General features: G+C 43.8%; 1 protein-coding gene across 1 annotated transcript in view; it reads left to right on the top strand.

Moving 5' to 3' along the window:
• Positions 1-553: 553 nt before the first annotated feature.
• tenm1 (teneurin transmembrane protein 1) overlaps positions 554-13,400 on the top strand; it is a 231,774-nt gene continuing 218,927 nt past the window's right edge. Inside the window, exon 1 of the mRNA XM_056289538.1 lies at positions 554-656. The gene's annotated coding sequence lies outside the window, so the exon portion shown is untranslated. The remainder of the gene's footprint in view (positions 657-13,400) is intronic.

The raw sequence follows: 13,400 nt of genomic DNA, 5'->3' as shown, positions 1-13,400 counted from the left end.
ATTTCATAAGCTCACAGTTTTGCCAACTGCAAAATATCTTGGCTCGGCAGTCAGGAGCCGAGGACGAGGCGAGAATCAACACCGCGATTTGCATCTTGCGCTTCCCCGGTAAAATCCAGGCCACCATTAAAACCATACGGTTAAATGAACGAGAGTCAACTAGCAGTTCCAGACGACTTCCCGATGAGCGGGGGCCGGCGCTCGTCTCGTGTCTGCGGCCGGTGCCACACCCCCTCCTCCTCGGTGCGGTGGTACGGTCCGGAGATGCCGTTATAGCGGCAACCGAGCCCTCCAGCAGCAAACAGCGTCACCCAGTCAGACCTCCCCGGGTTCAACTGCGGCTAAACGCGCCACTGTCACCGCGCACACCGGAGCCGTGACAGGCTCCCCCTCCCCGAACCGGACAACGTTCGCACGTCTTCCCGTGTCGGTATTTTGACACGGCGGCGTCCAAACGACAACAACGCTGCATCTCGAAGCCGGATCCGGCGGGTCTCGTCCGTTTTCTTGCCAGAACACAACGCCGTTATCTCAAGTCTTTGACCGAGGAGGAGGAGGAGGGGGGGAAACCGAGAACGGTCTTCGCAAGCATAATTTAGCAGGTTTTTATTGCGATTATGGAATTGGACTAAAAGGAATGGCTTTACATGGGAAAGGTAGGCTGTCACGTTCGTCCGTGGCCTCTGGCAGGCTACCGTATGTATGGATATGCATGCATGTATGTATGGCATGTCTGCTAATGTGCTGCTCGGTTGGACCGGGGCTCGGCTATAACGAAACGACGTGAGTTTATTAAGGGAACGGTTCTAAGCAGATGTTCAGGTGTGTGTGCGCGCGCGCGTGCGTGCGTGCGTAGAAGTGTGTGCCGCGTGGGTTACAGTAAATGACATTCATTTCGTTTGGTTGGAAGTACATACATACAGGCAGGCATGCAGAGTGAGCATACAAGCTGCCGGTTCCAACTGTCCATCCTATATCATGTTAAATGTGTAAGGGAAAGTGATCCATATGTTTGTTTTTTTAATTTATTGTTTTCACTAACATTTTTTTTTGTTTTTTTATAGCATAGAGTTGTTTTTTTCCCCTCCAGCTCTGGTCCATCCACTCTGTCCCCCATCAACACCAAGGTACTATTATCAATAGGGCCATTGGAGATACAGGCAGTATTGATCTGTGTGATGCGTGCTCTCTGCCTACCAACATCAAGGTAACCTACTGGGCCTGATTGTAATTCTGGCCATTTACAATAGCTAGATATTATCCGTAGCCAGAAGACAAAAAAAAGGCACGTTAAGACACATTCATACTTAAGATAAGATTGCGGCCATGTGTGTTTTATTAATAATTGCACTGTTACATATTGACTCGTACTGATTCAATACACGCTCCTTTGAGAGCTATTGTGTTATTTAGATCAGTGAAGGTGGGCAGCATTTTATTTTTTCCCTCATTTCACGTAACTTAATGTAAGCCATATAGTAAATAACAGCATTCACGTTCGGATAAATCTTCATTTTTGTGACGACAGCGTAAATTGTGGCGAGATTTATATCCTCCAATAGATTTGGATTAGACTTCCTCACTTCTCACGTCACGGTAGCTTATAAATAATTATTTCCGGCAAATTATGGATGGCATATTTTCAAAGATCATAAGGAGAAAGAAAAGAAAACAAGATTAACTAATGGTATGAACATATTCATCCATCAAACTTTTAGATATATATCTGGAAAGTCAGATCTCAACGGTTCCCCCCAAATTCTCTTCCATGGTTAGTTAATCTTGCTCTGGCAGCTGTGGGAATGGAGAGTTGAAAGATACAAGCAGTTTGGTGAAATGGAAATAAAACAGAACTGAAATTGACCCGAACTGCAAGTAGAAACCCCAATTTGTCAGCATTCATTGGTCTACTGTACTGTAGCCCTTTTTGCTTCAAGCTAATTGCCTCCACTAACACCACAGCTAGTCTGCATAGCCTGCGTTACTTCTGCAGAGACTTGTATACCAGTGTTTGCGTATTTTTATCAATGCGTAGCACGTTATTAAAAGCAGTTTAAAATAAACCTTCATCACAACCTGCTGTCTTCAGCCTGCTCTCTCCAACCTGCTGTCTTTCATGCGGTGCAATCTGTCTTTCAGTGAGTGCATGCCAGTGTAGTATTGTGTGTTCCTGCCCTACCTGCCTCTGTTCAGAGTGATGCGGGCGCCGTGCTTAATTCTCTCTCAGCTCTCACATTATTGATAGTGATGATAAAAAGGAGGCAATCTGTCGCCGCTATTTGTGATTAATACACAGCATCTGTGCATGGAGGTTAGGTAACGCACACACTGTGACTCACTTTTTTCCCCCGTACAACCATGCACCCACATATATGCACCCCCCCCCCACACACACACACACAACAAAGAAAAAGATGATTTATGAGAGGAGTGGAGGTTGATTGTAATTCTACTTTCATTTCTCCCACTAAAGTGTTGATGTGCAGTGTGTCGGAGCTGCGGGCTGCCCATAGCATTCTGTGGCCGGTGTTGGAAATGTGTGTGTGAACGTGTGTGTGAGCAATTTTGTCTTTGCAGGACATTTTCAGGGCCCGACGTTAACACTAAGCTGATGAGATGAACATCGATTAAGTGCGTATTTTAAGTGGCACACCCATTACGGCCCCCCCTATTCGCAAATTATAAGCAACCGTTTGGAATTGAAACGTCACCCCCACCGGTTTACACGCTGCGCCAAACGTCAGCGATGACACGTCGGCGTTTCAGTCAGTCAGCCAGTCAGCCATGTGAGCCATTAATCAGTCAGTCAGTTTACGCATAACTCTGCTTTTTAGTGTTTCGAGTCGTCAGCAGACGTTCATGGTTAGTAGTCGTCACTATGCTAAACACCGCTTTCAGCCGTCGCACATGCTCACATCTTAATGATCTGTGTTGTGATGCAGATGGTGCATTTTTGTGTTCTGGAAATCCCGAGAAATCTGTTCAGCTGCTCGCCTTGAAGTCATGTTGTTTGGACGTGACACCTAGGCAGAATGTAGGCCGAGAGAGTGGATCATCGAGATACGGGTGTTTTGCCTTCACCGTGAGCGTTTTCCATTGTGTCGTGTCTAGAAAGTGCTTAACAGCCGTCTTCAGATATGTCTAACTGCTTGTGATTTCTCCTGATTTGAGTACTGTTGCATGGCCTTCGGACTGTTCGTTGCTTTGGGAGTCAGCAGGGGTTTACTTTTTGTTATCCAGTCCTGCATTATTTATGATTTTTCATTCCAGGAATACAGTAGCCCCTGGCACTGTAATGCTCCCTACTTCCATAGAAACACACACACACACACACACACACACACACACACACTCACTCTCCCAGCATCACTGGAAAAACCAAATTCCCCTTATTAAAATCGGGGTCATGAATTAGTAAGAGGACAAGTTGAAATACGTCAGACGATGTTTAGCACATTGATTACAAAACTTGGTGCTACAGTTAGGCTTCAAGCTCGTCAGGCAGCATTAAGCCCACTGGGAGGTTTTTACCCCCCCCTCCCGTCTCCTCCCCTCCCCTCCCCCAACACTCTTTCTATGCATGTCCTTGATTTGGTTAGAGTGTTATGGTACGAACAGCATTTAATGTGTCACTGTATTCCCCAAACTGTTAATGATTTCAGACTAATAGAACCCATGCCAGCAATTGGGTAGTCAGGCTACAGACCCACTGGGCCTGCACACTTTCGCTCTCTCTCTCTCTCTCTCTCTCTCTCTCTCTCTCTCTCTCTCTCTCTCTCTCTCTCTCTCTCTCTCTCTCTCTCTCTCTCTCTCAGACACACACTCACTCTGTGGCTGTTGGAGAATTTTCAGTATTTATATTCTTCCTGCATTTCGGCTCGATCCCCAGGAGGAATTGTAAAAATAAATAAATAAACAAACAAATAAATAAATAACCTCACAGTGCTATTCACTTTCATCCATTCATGAGGTGGGCCACCGCAAAATTACCACCATTGCTACTTATAATGTGAACTACAAATGCAGTATAATTCAACATGAGCACCACAGCTGACCCCAGGATTACAACGGATGTTTTTATTTTTGCAGATTATCTCCTGCAATAACAAGCAGACCATCAATATTTATCAGAGGTTTATTTTTAGTGTTACTGTGGAGTTCATTTCCAAATTGACATATCCACAAATCTGACTACACGATACTTTTACTATTAAATGATTGGAAGCTAATAATAATTGTTATTATTATCATCATCATCATAACTTATCATCAATCACCACTTTTTTGGCAGTGTTGAACGATAAACCAGACCATACAGCATGTGTGTGTCAGCCCCCAGGTAGAATTAATTATGGTGCAGGCTGGGACCGAAATGTTTTATGTTTGTGCGCCAGAGCTGCACAGTGGGATATCAGGATTTTATGTTGCCACAATTACTAATTGTGTAATTTGGCGCTATTGAAGTGTTTATATTTTCAATACAACATAAAAGTCCCCATGTTAAATCAAGCGCTTCCATTACACCTGACCAATTATGTTGTTTTGAGTGTGCCGTGTGCAGCTTTGTCACCAAAATGAAAGGAGTCGAAGTTGAAAGAAAGAAGCCCACCAATTGTGCAACAAACAAAAAAAATTGAAAAATAATTCCGTCCGAAGTTAAGAGAGAAAAATCATCCTTTTGAGTCCGATCATGAAAACGTACTTGTTCTCATAACCGGATCATCGTTGGTCATTTGGAGATACTTCTGTTTTCGACCAGAAGATGTCAAACAAGCGCTGGTATCGTGCCGCAGAGAGACATCCGATAATCATGATTATTAACTGTGATGTTATTATCTCGCAAACTAATTGGGATTATCTATCGTATTTCTCAGAACCTTGCAGCTCATTGCACACTTAGGTGTTTTGTGCCTGTTTTCACAAGAGAGCGCTAAATAAATGAAAATATTTTTGCATCGGTAAGCCTTGTGTGCAAACATTCCCTAATTTAATCAGGATGCAAATCCTTTTCTTTTTTTTTTCCCCACATAAATATCACAACCAAAAAACCTGAATCCATTCTAGAAGCAAAACAGAGGAAGAAAGATAACCAAAAACAACACGATTTTCAGTTGCCTGTCCAACAAAAACTTATAGACAGATACGAGTGCGCGCACACACACACACACACACACCACACACACACACACACACACACACACACACACACACACACACACACACACACACACACACACACACACACACACACACACACACACCCTGAGGCGCTCTTCTTTAAAGTCTTTGGCTATATCTCAGCTGGCACACAAGCACTCTATTCTCTCTTGTCTTCTTCCATTGGGCTAGGGGCAGAAGTCAGACACTATATACAGTTAAGTAAGGAATAGGGTGTTATGTGAGATTCGAATTGCGAAAATGCAATCATGGCTTCCATCCTCACTACTCCACCCCTGACTTGTTTTTCCCCCTCTCCTCCCTTTTTTCTCTCCTCGCGGTCCTTTGACGGAAGGAATCGGACCCACTAGAGTCGCGCCCATCGAGGCTGCTCTGCCTCTCTTTAAAATACGAGATTAATTTGTCAAGAGAAGAATATGTGTGTGAGGGACAGTGAATGAGAGAGTGTGTACGCTTGTGTGTGTGTGTGCTTGTCTGTGTCTGTGTGACTGTATACAGACATGCAGGGGAATGCTGAAAGAACACACAGAAATGCTGCGATTGGACCTGGGTTGAGAGCGAGCAGCTGGGCTTGTTATTACAGCGTTGCCATTTGGTTCAGTCGTTGTGCGTCCTCATAAGGTTCTCTGTCCAACTGCTCTTTGACGTTTTGTTTGCTTTGCAGATAGCATCGTACAAAGGCCCCGATTCATTAAAACAAACTTGCATGCAAAGATAAAAAAGGAGCATACATACACACAGACACAGACACACACACACACACACACACACACACACACACACAGGGCCAAATTTCACACAGTGAAATCAGTTATTAATCAAGTTACTGCACGACTCTAAAATATCAAAAGAATCAATTTTTGTTTCTCCCTCAATTTATCACCACATAAATTGTTTTTGACTTCTGAGCGCACCTCTCGGCGTCAGTGTCAGGAATTTCAAGTAAAAAAAAATCCATTGCAGTTGTGTTGACTTTTCTCTGCAGAGACACAGAGGGTTGTCACAAGCCGGCTCCAGCTGATGGCGTGCAAGGTTTACAGCACGGCTGGGTTCAATTCATCTTCCGTCCGATCGATGCAGACAGTGGATTTTGAAGATATTCTATCACGTCAAAACGCAACGAAATTTCACAACATTTTACATAATCAATATGGAGATGCGACCCAGCGATTGCATGTTTTCCCGCTTCCAGTGGGTACCGCTGCATGTATTTACATGTTAAACCGAAAAAGACATGACACCAGATCGGCTTTTCGGTAAAACATGATGAAAACATCAACTGTAATATCCAGCTTTCAGTGCCTGAACCAAGACAAATACCACGGCGAGGTTGCATCTTAACCTCCGTCGTATGCCAAGGCAATGACTCTTTCAGTGCCATAAAACATAGTGATGGTAAACTTTACACCTCTCCCCCAAAACAAGTTCATCCATTTTCTGCTGACTGGTAAATAGCCTCGTGTGTATCATCAGAAATATTCATAGCTCTGCTTTCTAGTTGATCATGAATTATTAACTCCTAGAAATGAATAGCTCCAAAGCTTGCTTGATGCATTTCCTTTAGTTCACGTTTTATATATTGTCGTTATTTTATAAACAGTAAAATACAGTTCTGTACAATGTACTTTCAAGTGTGTTGTAATTTAGATAACGTTTTACTAAGGTCAAATTTCCCATTCCACTCTTTATTTACCGTAGGAGGAAAGTTTAGCACGTGTGTTGTTGCCAAATATTACCTCTTACTATAGCAACACCTTTTTTCCTTTTTTTCTACTGTTTGCAAGTCAAACTGCTTGGAAAAGAAACGTGTAACCCCAGTTGCAAAACTAAGGCCTCAGTCTGCAACCGCTTTCACATAAATCCAATGAATACATGGGCCTTACGACGTACAGACCCTAGAACCTCCAGAAACCTCAAATTTGGAAGCACACATTGTGCAACGCGGTGCATTTCAACAACACTGCTATTGTGAACCGACCTAAGAGGAATTGATTTAAAAAATCTAAAAAAAACATTGGTTTCTTCTCTGCCATTAGATGGCACTTTGACCCATTTAGTCAACAGCTGCCAAAGAAATTCAAGTTTTGTGAAAGAGCTGGCACTATAAAGTTCTGCCTGACCAATTTGAGAGAGGAACGTATTCAATAGCAACAGTATTAATGGAACCGAAGAAACAGGATATCCGCAAAAAGAAACGAATGATATTAGATATACCTAAAAAGCATTACAAATTGCTTGCTCAAGCTTTATAACAGAATTACATGTTGCAGTATATGCTATTGATTCTGAGGTGAAATGATACGTTTTTTTCTTCTTCTCAAAATGCACTATAATAACTCAGATGCAGGGTAACCTTCACCTTTCAAAACAGGATCCGATTGCATTCACAGCAAGAGTATGTTTGAAATCTCAGTCTTACAAAGCAAGCTAACATTTCAGATTTTGCTTTTTCGCCTCCTTACTGACACCTGTGGCGGAATTTGTAATTGCAGTTGCATTTGTGCCCATCCAAGCCTCACAGGTAGACCGCCCTGCCGAGGACTGTTTTCTTGATCCCACTCACGCCCGCACCCGCTGGATTTCTCACCGTTACCGTCCACTCCTGCAGTGTGTGTGTGTGTGTGTGTGTTAAGTGCGTCTCACACCTAGTTGCCGTTAAATCACCGGGATAATCTTTCAGGCACCGCTAGTTATTTTCACCATTCACACATGCAGCCGCATTCAGGGACATTTCTGTCTCTCGCGCCTTTTCGCACATGCCAGGACAATGCCGGAATAGTTGGGGCAAGGGACAGTCCAGCAGATAATAATAATATAATAATACTTTTCTTATAGCACTTTTCAACAGAAAATACACAATGCAATCAAGAAATAGAGACAAAGATAAAAGACAATGAAATAAACATCGTAAGAACCGTGCTTGAAGGGGAAAAAAAGTCAGTGCCAGTACTCCCCTTATTCACGTTTTTTGTTGTTGTTGTATTTTTACCTTTTTATTAGACAGTGGCAGTGCAGAGGTAGACAGGAAATGAGGGCGTGAGAGAGGGGTATGACATGCAACAAAGGTTGCCAGCTGGAATCAAACTGGCAACGTTGCGACTGTGTGGCCATGTGGTATGCACTGTAACCATTCGGCTATGGAGCCTCCCCCTTATTCACATGTTGGCGTGTGTATCAGCGAATCATTGTTACACTCTGGATTTCTACAGTGAATAAAAAAGATAACAGGAGATATTACTGATGTTCACAACACACATTTATTTAATCGAGGAGACAACCATTTCAGTTTGACTCTGTACACTAGCTTTAGTGTGTGGTGCAATAAAGTCATCAGGCCGGGATGCCCTTAGTTCCTTGTATTCCCGGCAAAATCTGATATTTTCTCTTCTTTCTACTTTTAGTGTGTCACACAAACTAGGCACCTCTGCATCACCATGCTCTTTGTCCAGTTCTCCTTCAGGCTATTATTGTAAGGTTAGTGCAACGTTGCTTAGACCAGCCACTGACAGAGAAAAGAAGGCAGATGAGAATGGGAACAGGTGAGTGTCACATAGTGCCCCCTGGGTAATGCAGTTTATTTAGGGCCATTATGAATTGCCTGGAGAACCTGATATGGAGAGGGCAGAAAAGAGGACCAGCAGCTCGTGAGAAGTGCCAGTGCACAAAAAGAAAAAGAAAAAAAAGTCACGGTACACCAAAGAGTAAAATGTAGAACTGCGTAAGAAAAAAATAAATGAATAAAAGCATAATACAAAAAGAAAAACTCTAATTAAAAGCCATTTTATACATAAATGAGTTTAAAAGAGATGGTGGTAATGCAACGCGCGCTACCTTATTTCTGAATCTGTCCAGTTTCCAACCATTATTGAAAAAAAAAAAGAGTTTGTATTGCAGTTATTAAATCATCCGCGAGGCAAGCCAACCGTCACGGATTCAAATACGTCATCAGTGTCATCTTTTTATTGGTCCGCTTGCTCCACGTCAAAGTATCTTTCGTCAGATGGACGTAACCTTTTACGTACGCTTCCCTGCAATGTTACTGCTTTCAATCACAACACAGCCGTATTGCCATTTTCCCTGAAATGATACATGGCCTTGAGGTGGGAAGCATGCAGGAAGCATTCCTGAACATTTCAGGGAAAGAGTGCATGTGTGAAAGGTACATTCCTGCCCGCTCCCACAATGTGTGTCCACTCCCGCCTGCATCCTCAAACAATCTGACTGTTCACGCCCACGCAATAGAGTTCCATTGACTTCTGTGCTCCTGCAGAGAAAATGTTATTTTACTGTTAAGTATTAAAGAAATGCATATTTTTCAGTTATAACGTAGAGAACATTTTTTTGTATTCTGTACAATGGCATAAAAGGGCCTTCTATTCTATTTTATGTCAATAAAGCCTTTCCTGGCGACAGTCATATGGCCGGATGTCTCTACAGCAAAGTGCGACACATTTCTCGATAGTTTCCTGTTTAATGTGTGCCGGAAGAAGTGCTTTGACTGAGGAGAACGGAGCAGGTATGTCGCCTCAACCCAGAGGTGCCAGATTTGTGCCCGTTGTAGATCAATTCTTGTGCGAATTTGTCGCAACTAACAGTTTCCATCTTTGTCAGTTATAACTCAGAAATTTTTTCAAATGTCAGACTTGCCTTGCTTTGCTTTTGTATTGTAATGGCCTGCTTTAATCTTCTTTTCAACTTCATTTGTTGACACCATCTTTCTGGTTAGTGCTAGCTAAATCCCTGGTTTAGTTTATTTTTTGACTGCTCACTCCCACCCGCAGCAAAGCTAGAACTGCCCACTCCCGCGTGATTTGCATCCCAATTCAGTCCTCTACTCACAGGTCCACTAAAAATGGCACAGTTGCCATGATTTTATGTTGGTACTTTTTTTTTTATGGTGGTACTTTTAATCAAAGGGGGGAAAAAAGCATGTTGAAAATGAGAGTTTCAAACCACTGGGGATGCACAAGCCAGTGCATTCTTAGTGCCAGTCCCAAGCCCGGATAAATGGGAAAGGTTGCATCAGGAAGGGTATCCGGCGTAAAACCTTTGCCAAATCAAATATGCGGATCATAAATCAGACTTCCATACCGGCTCGGTCGAGGCCCGGGTTACCAACAACTGCCACCAGTACTGTTAGCCAGAGGGGTGCCGGTGGAAATGATGCTACTGTTAGGCAAAGGAGAAGGAGAGGGGGAAGGCATGTCCAGAGGCAGCGGGAAAAGAGGAGGGGTAGGAGTGTGGGGGTGAGAGTCGGAAATTTGAATGATGACACTATGACTGGTAAAGGGAGAGAGCTGGCTGATATGATGGACAGAAGGAAGGCAGATATACTGCGTGTGCAAGAGACCAGGGCCAGGAGATGGGTGATGGGTTCTAATTCTTCTACCATGGTGTGGATGGGAGAAGAAATGGAGTAGGTATAATCCTGAAGGAAGAGTATGTCAAGAGTGTGTTGGGGGTGAAGAGAGCGTCAGACAGAGTGATGAGTACGAAGCTGGAAATCTAAGGTGTGATGATGAATGTTGTCCATATGTCCCACAAGTTGGGTATGAGATAGAAAAGAAAAAAAATTCTCGAGTGAGTTGGGTGAAGTAGTGGAGAGTATACCCAAGGAGAAAAGTGGTGATTGGAGCAGAGTTCAATGGGCAGTAGGTGAATGGAACCGAGGTGATGAGGAGATGATGGGCAGCTAAGGTGTCAAGGAGAGGAATATGGAAGGACAGATGTGGTGGATTTTGTGAAAAGGCTGGAAATGGCTGTGATGAATACATATTTCAAGAAGAGGGAGGAACACAGGGGAACATATGAGTGAAGGAAGGTACACACAGGTGGTCTATGTTTTATGCAGGAGGTCTTTAAGAAGAAGCTAAAGACCCAGCTCTTTCACAAATACCTCCACACCTGATGGTATTAATAAAAATACAACCCCCCCCCAAAAAAAACAACACTGCTATGCACCCTATGCATTACCTTTGTGCACTGCCTGTTGACATGTCCTGTTGGACTTGAACCTAGTTTTTTGGCAATTACTTGCATTGTTGTCCCCCGACTAGATCCTTGCTTGTGTTGTATTAACTCTCAGATGTACGTTGCTTTGGATAAAAGTGTCTGCTAAATGAAATTGTAATGAAATTGTAATTGTAGGAGGTGCAAGCTGAAACAGATAGGAAGCAGGGGAGAACATAGCTAGACAGCATCGGATGGTGGTCTATAGGATGATTTTGGAGCTCAGGAAGAGGAAGAGAGTGAAGGCAGAGCCAAGGATCCAATGGTAGAAGTTTAAGAAGGGAGACTATTATGTGGAGTTCAGGGAGGAGCTAAGACAGGCACTGGGTGATAGTGAAGGGTGGCCGGATGGTTGGGCAACTACTGCAGAAATGGTGAGGGAGACAACTAGGAAGGTACTTGGTGTGTCATCTGGACAGAGGAAGGAAGACAAGGAGACTTGTTGGTGGAAAGAGGAAGTACAGGAAAGTATATAGAGGAAGAGGTTGGTGAAGAAGAAGTGGGAGTCCGAGAGATGAAGAAAGTAGACAGCAGTAGAAGGAGATGCAGTGTAAGGTGAAGAGAGAGGTAGTGAAATCAAAGGAAAAGGCATATGGTGAATTGTATGAGAGGTTGGGCACTAAGGAAGGAGAAAAGGACTTGTACCAATTGGCAAGACAAAGGGAGCGAACTGGGAAGGATGTGCAGCAGGTTTAGGTGATGAAGGATCGAGATGGAAATGTGCTGACAAGTGACGAGAGTGTTGAGAAGGTGGAAGGAGTACTTAGAGGGGCTTATGAATGAAGAAAATGAGAGAGAGATGGTTGGATGATGTGGGGATAATGAATCAGGAAGTGAGGTGGATTAGCAAGGATGAAGTGAGGGCAGCTATGAAGAGAATGAAGAGTGGAAAGGTGGTTGGTCCAGATGACATACCTTTGGAGGCATGGAGGTGTTTAGGAGAGATGGCAGTGGAGTTTTAACACAATCTTGGAAAGTGAGAGGATGCCTGAGGATTGGAAAAGAAGCATACTGGTATCAATTTTCAAGAATACGGGTGATGTGCAGAGCTGTAGTAACTACAGAGGTATAAAGTTGATCAACCACAGCATGAAGCTATGGGAAAGAGTAATAGAAGCTAGGTTAAGAGGAAAGGTGATGATTAGCGAGCAGCAGTAGGGTTTCATGCCTAGCACCACATATGTGATGTTTGCTTTGAGAATGTTGATTGAGAAGTATAGAGAAGGGCAGAAGGCATTACATTGTGTCTTTGTGGATTTAGAGAAAGCTTATGACAGGGTGCCGAGAGGAGGTGTGGTATTGTATGAGGAAGTCAGGAGTGGCAGAGAAGTAAGAGTTGTACAGGATATGTATGAGGGCAGTGTGACAGTGGTGAGGTGTGCGGTAGGAATGACAGATGGGTTCAAGGTAGAGGTGGGATTACATCAAGGATCGGCTCTGAGCCATTTCTAGTTTGCAGTGGTGATGAGCAGGTTGACAGGCGAGATCAGGCAGGAGTCTTCTTGGACTATGATGTTTGTGGATGACATTGTGATCTGTAGTAACAGTAGGGAGCAGGTTGAGGAGAACCTGGGGAGGTAGAGGTATGCACTGGAGAGAAGATGAATGAAAGTCAGTAGCAGCAAGACGGAATACATATGCATGAGCGAGAGGGAGGTTCGCGGAATGGTGAGGATGCAAGAAGTAGAGGTGACAAAAGCATATGAGTTTAAATACTTGGGGTCAACTAAAGTAACAGGGAGTGCAGAAGAGAAGTGAAGAAGAGAGTGCAGGCAGGGTGGTCTGGGTGAAGAAGAGTGACAGGAGTGATTTGAGGCAGAAAGGTACCAGCAAGAGTTAAAGGGAAGGTTTACAAGATGGTAGTGAGACCAGCTACTATGTTGTATGGTCTAGAAACAGTGGCACTGACGAAATGACAGGAGGCGAAGATGTTAAGATTTTGAGTATATTAGAGGGACAGCGCAGGTTGGACGGTTTGGAGACAAAGCAAGAGAGCCGAGATTGCGATGGTTTGGACGTATGGAGGAGAGATGCTGGGTATATTGGGAGAAGGATGCTGAAGATGGAGCTGCCAGGCAAGAGGAAAAGAGGAAGGCCAAAGAGGAGGTTTATGGATATGGTGAGAGAGGACACGCAGGTGGCTGGTGTGACAGAGGAAGACACAGAAGACAGGAAGAGATGGAAACAGATGATCTGCTGTGGCGACCTCTAAT

Source organism: Lampris incognitus, chromosome 1, assembly GCF_029633865.1.
Source record: "Lampris incognitus isolate fLamInc1 chromosome 1, fLamInc1.hap2, whole genome shotgun sequence".
NCBI classification, from domain to species: Eukaryota; Metazoa; Chordata; class Actinopteri; order Lampriformes; family Lampridae; genus Lampris; species Lampris incognitus.
The sequence above is the reverse complement of the archived record's forward strand: the minus strand, read 5'-3'. Positions and strand labels throughout refer to the sequence as shown.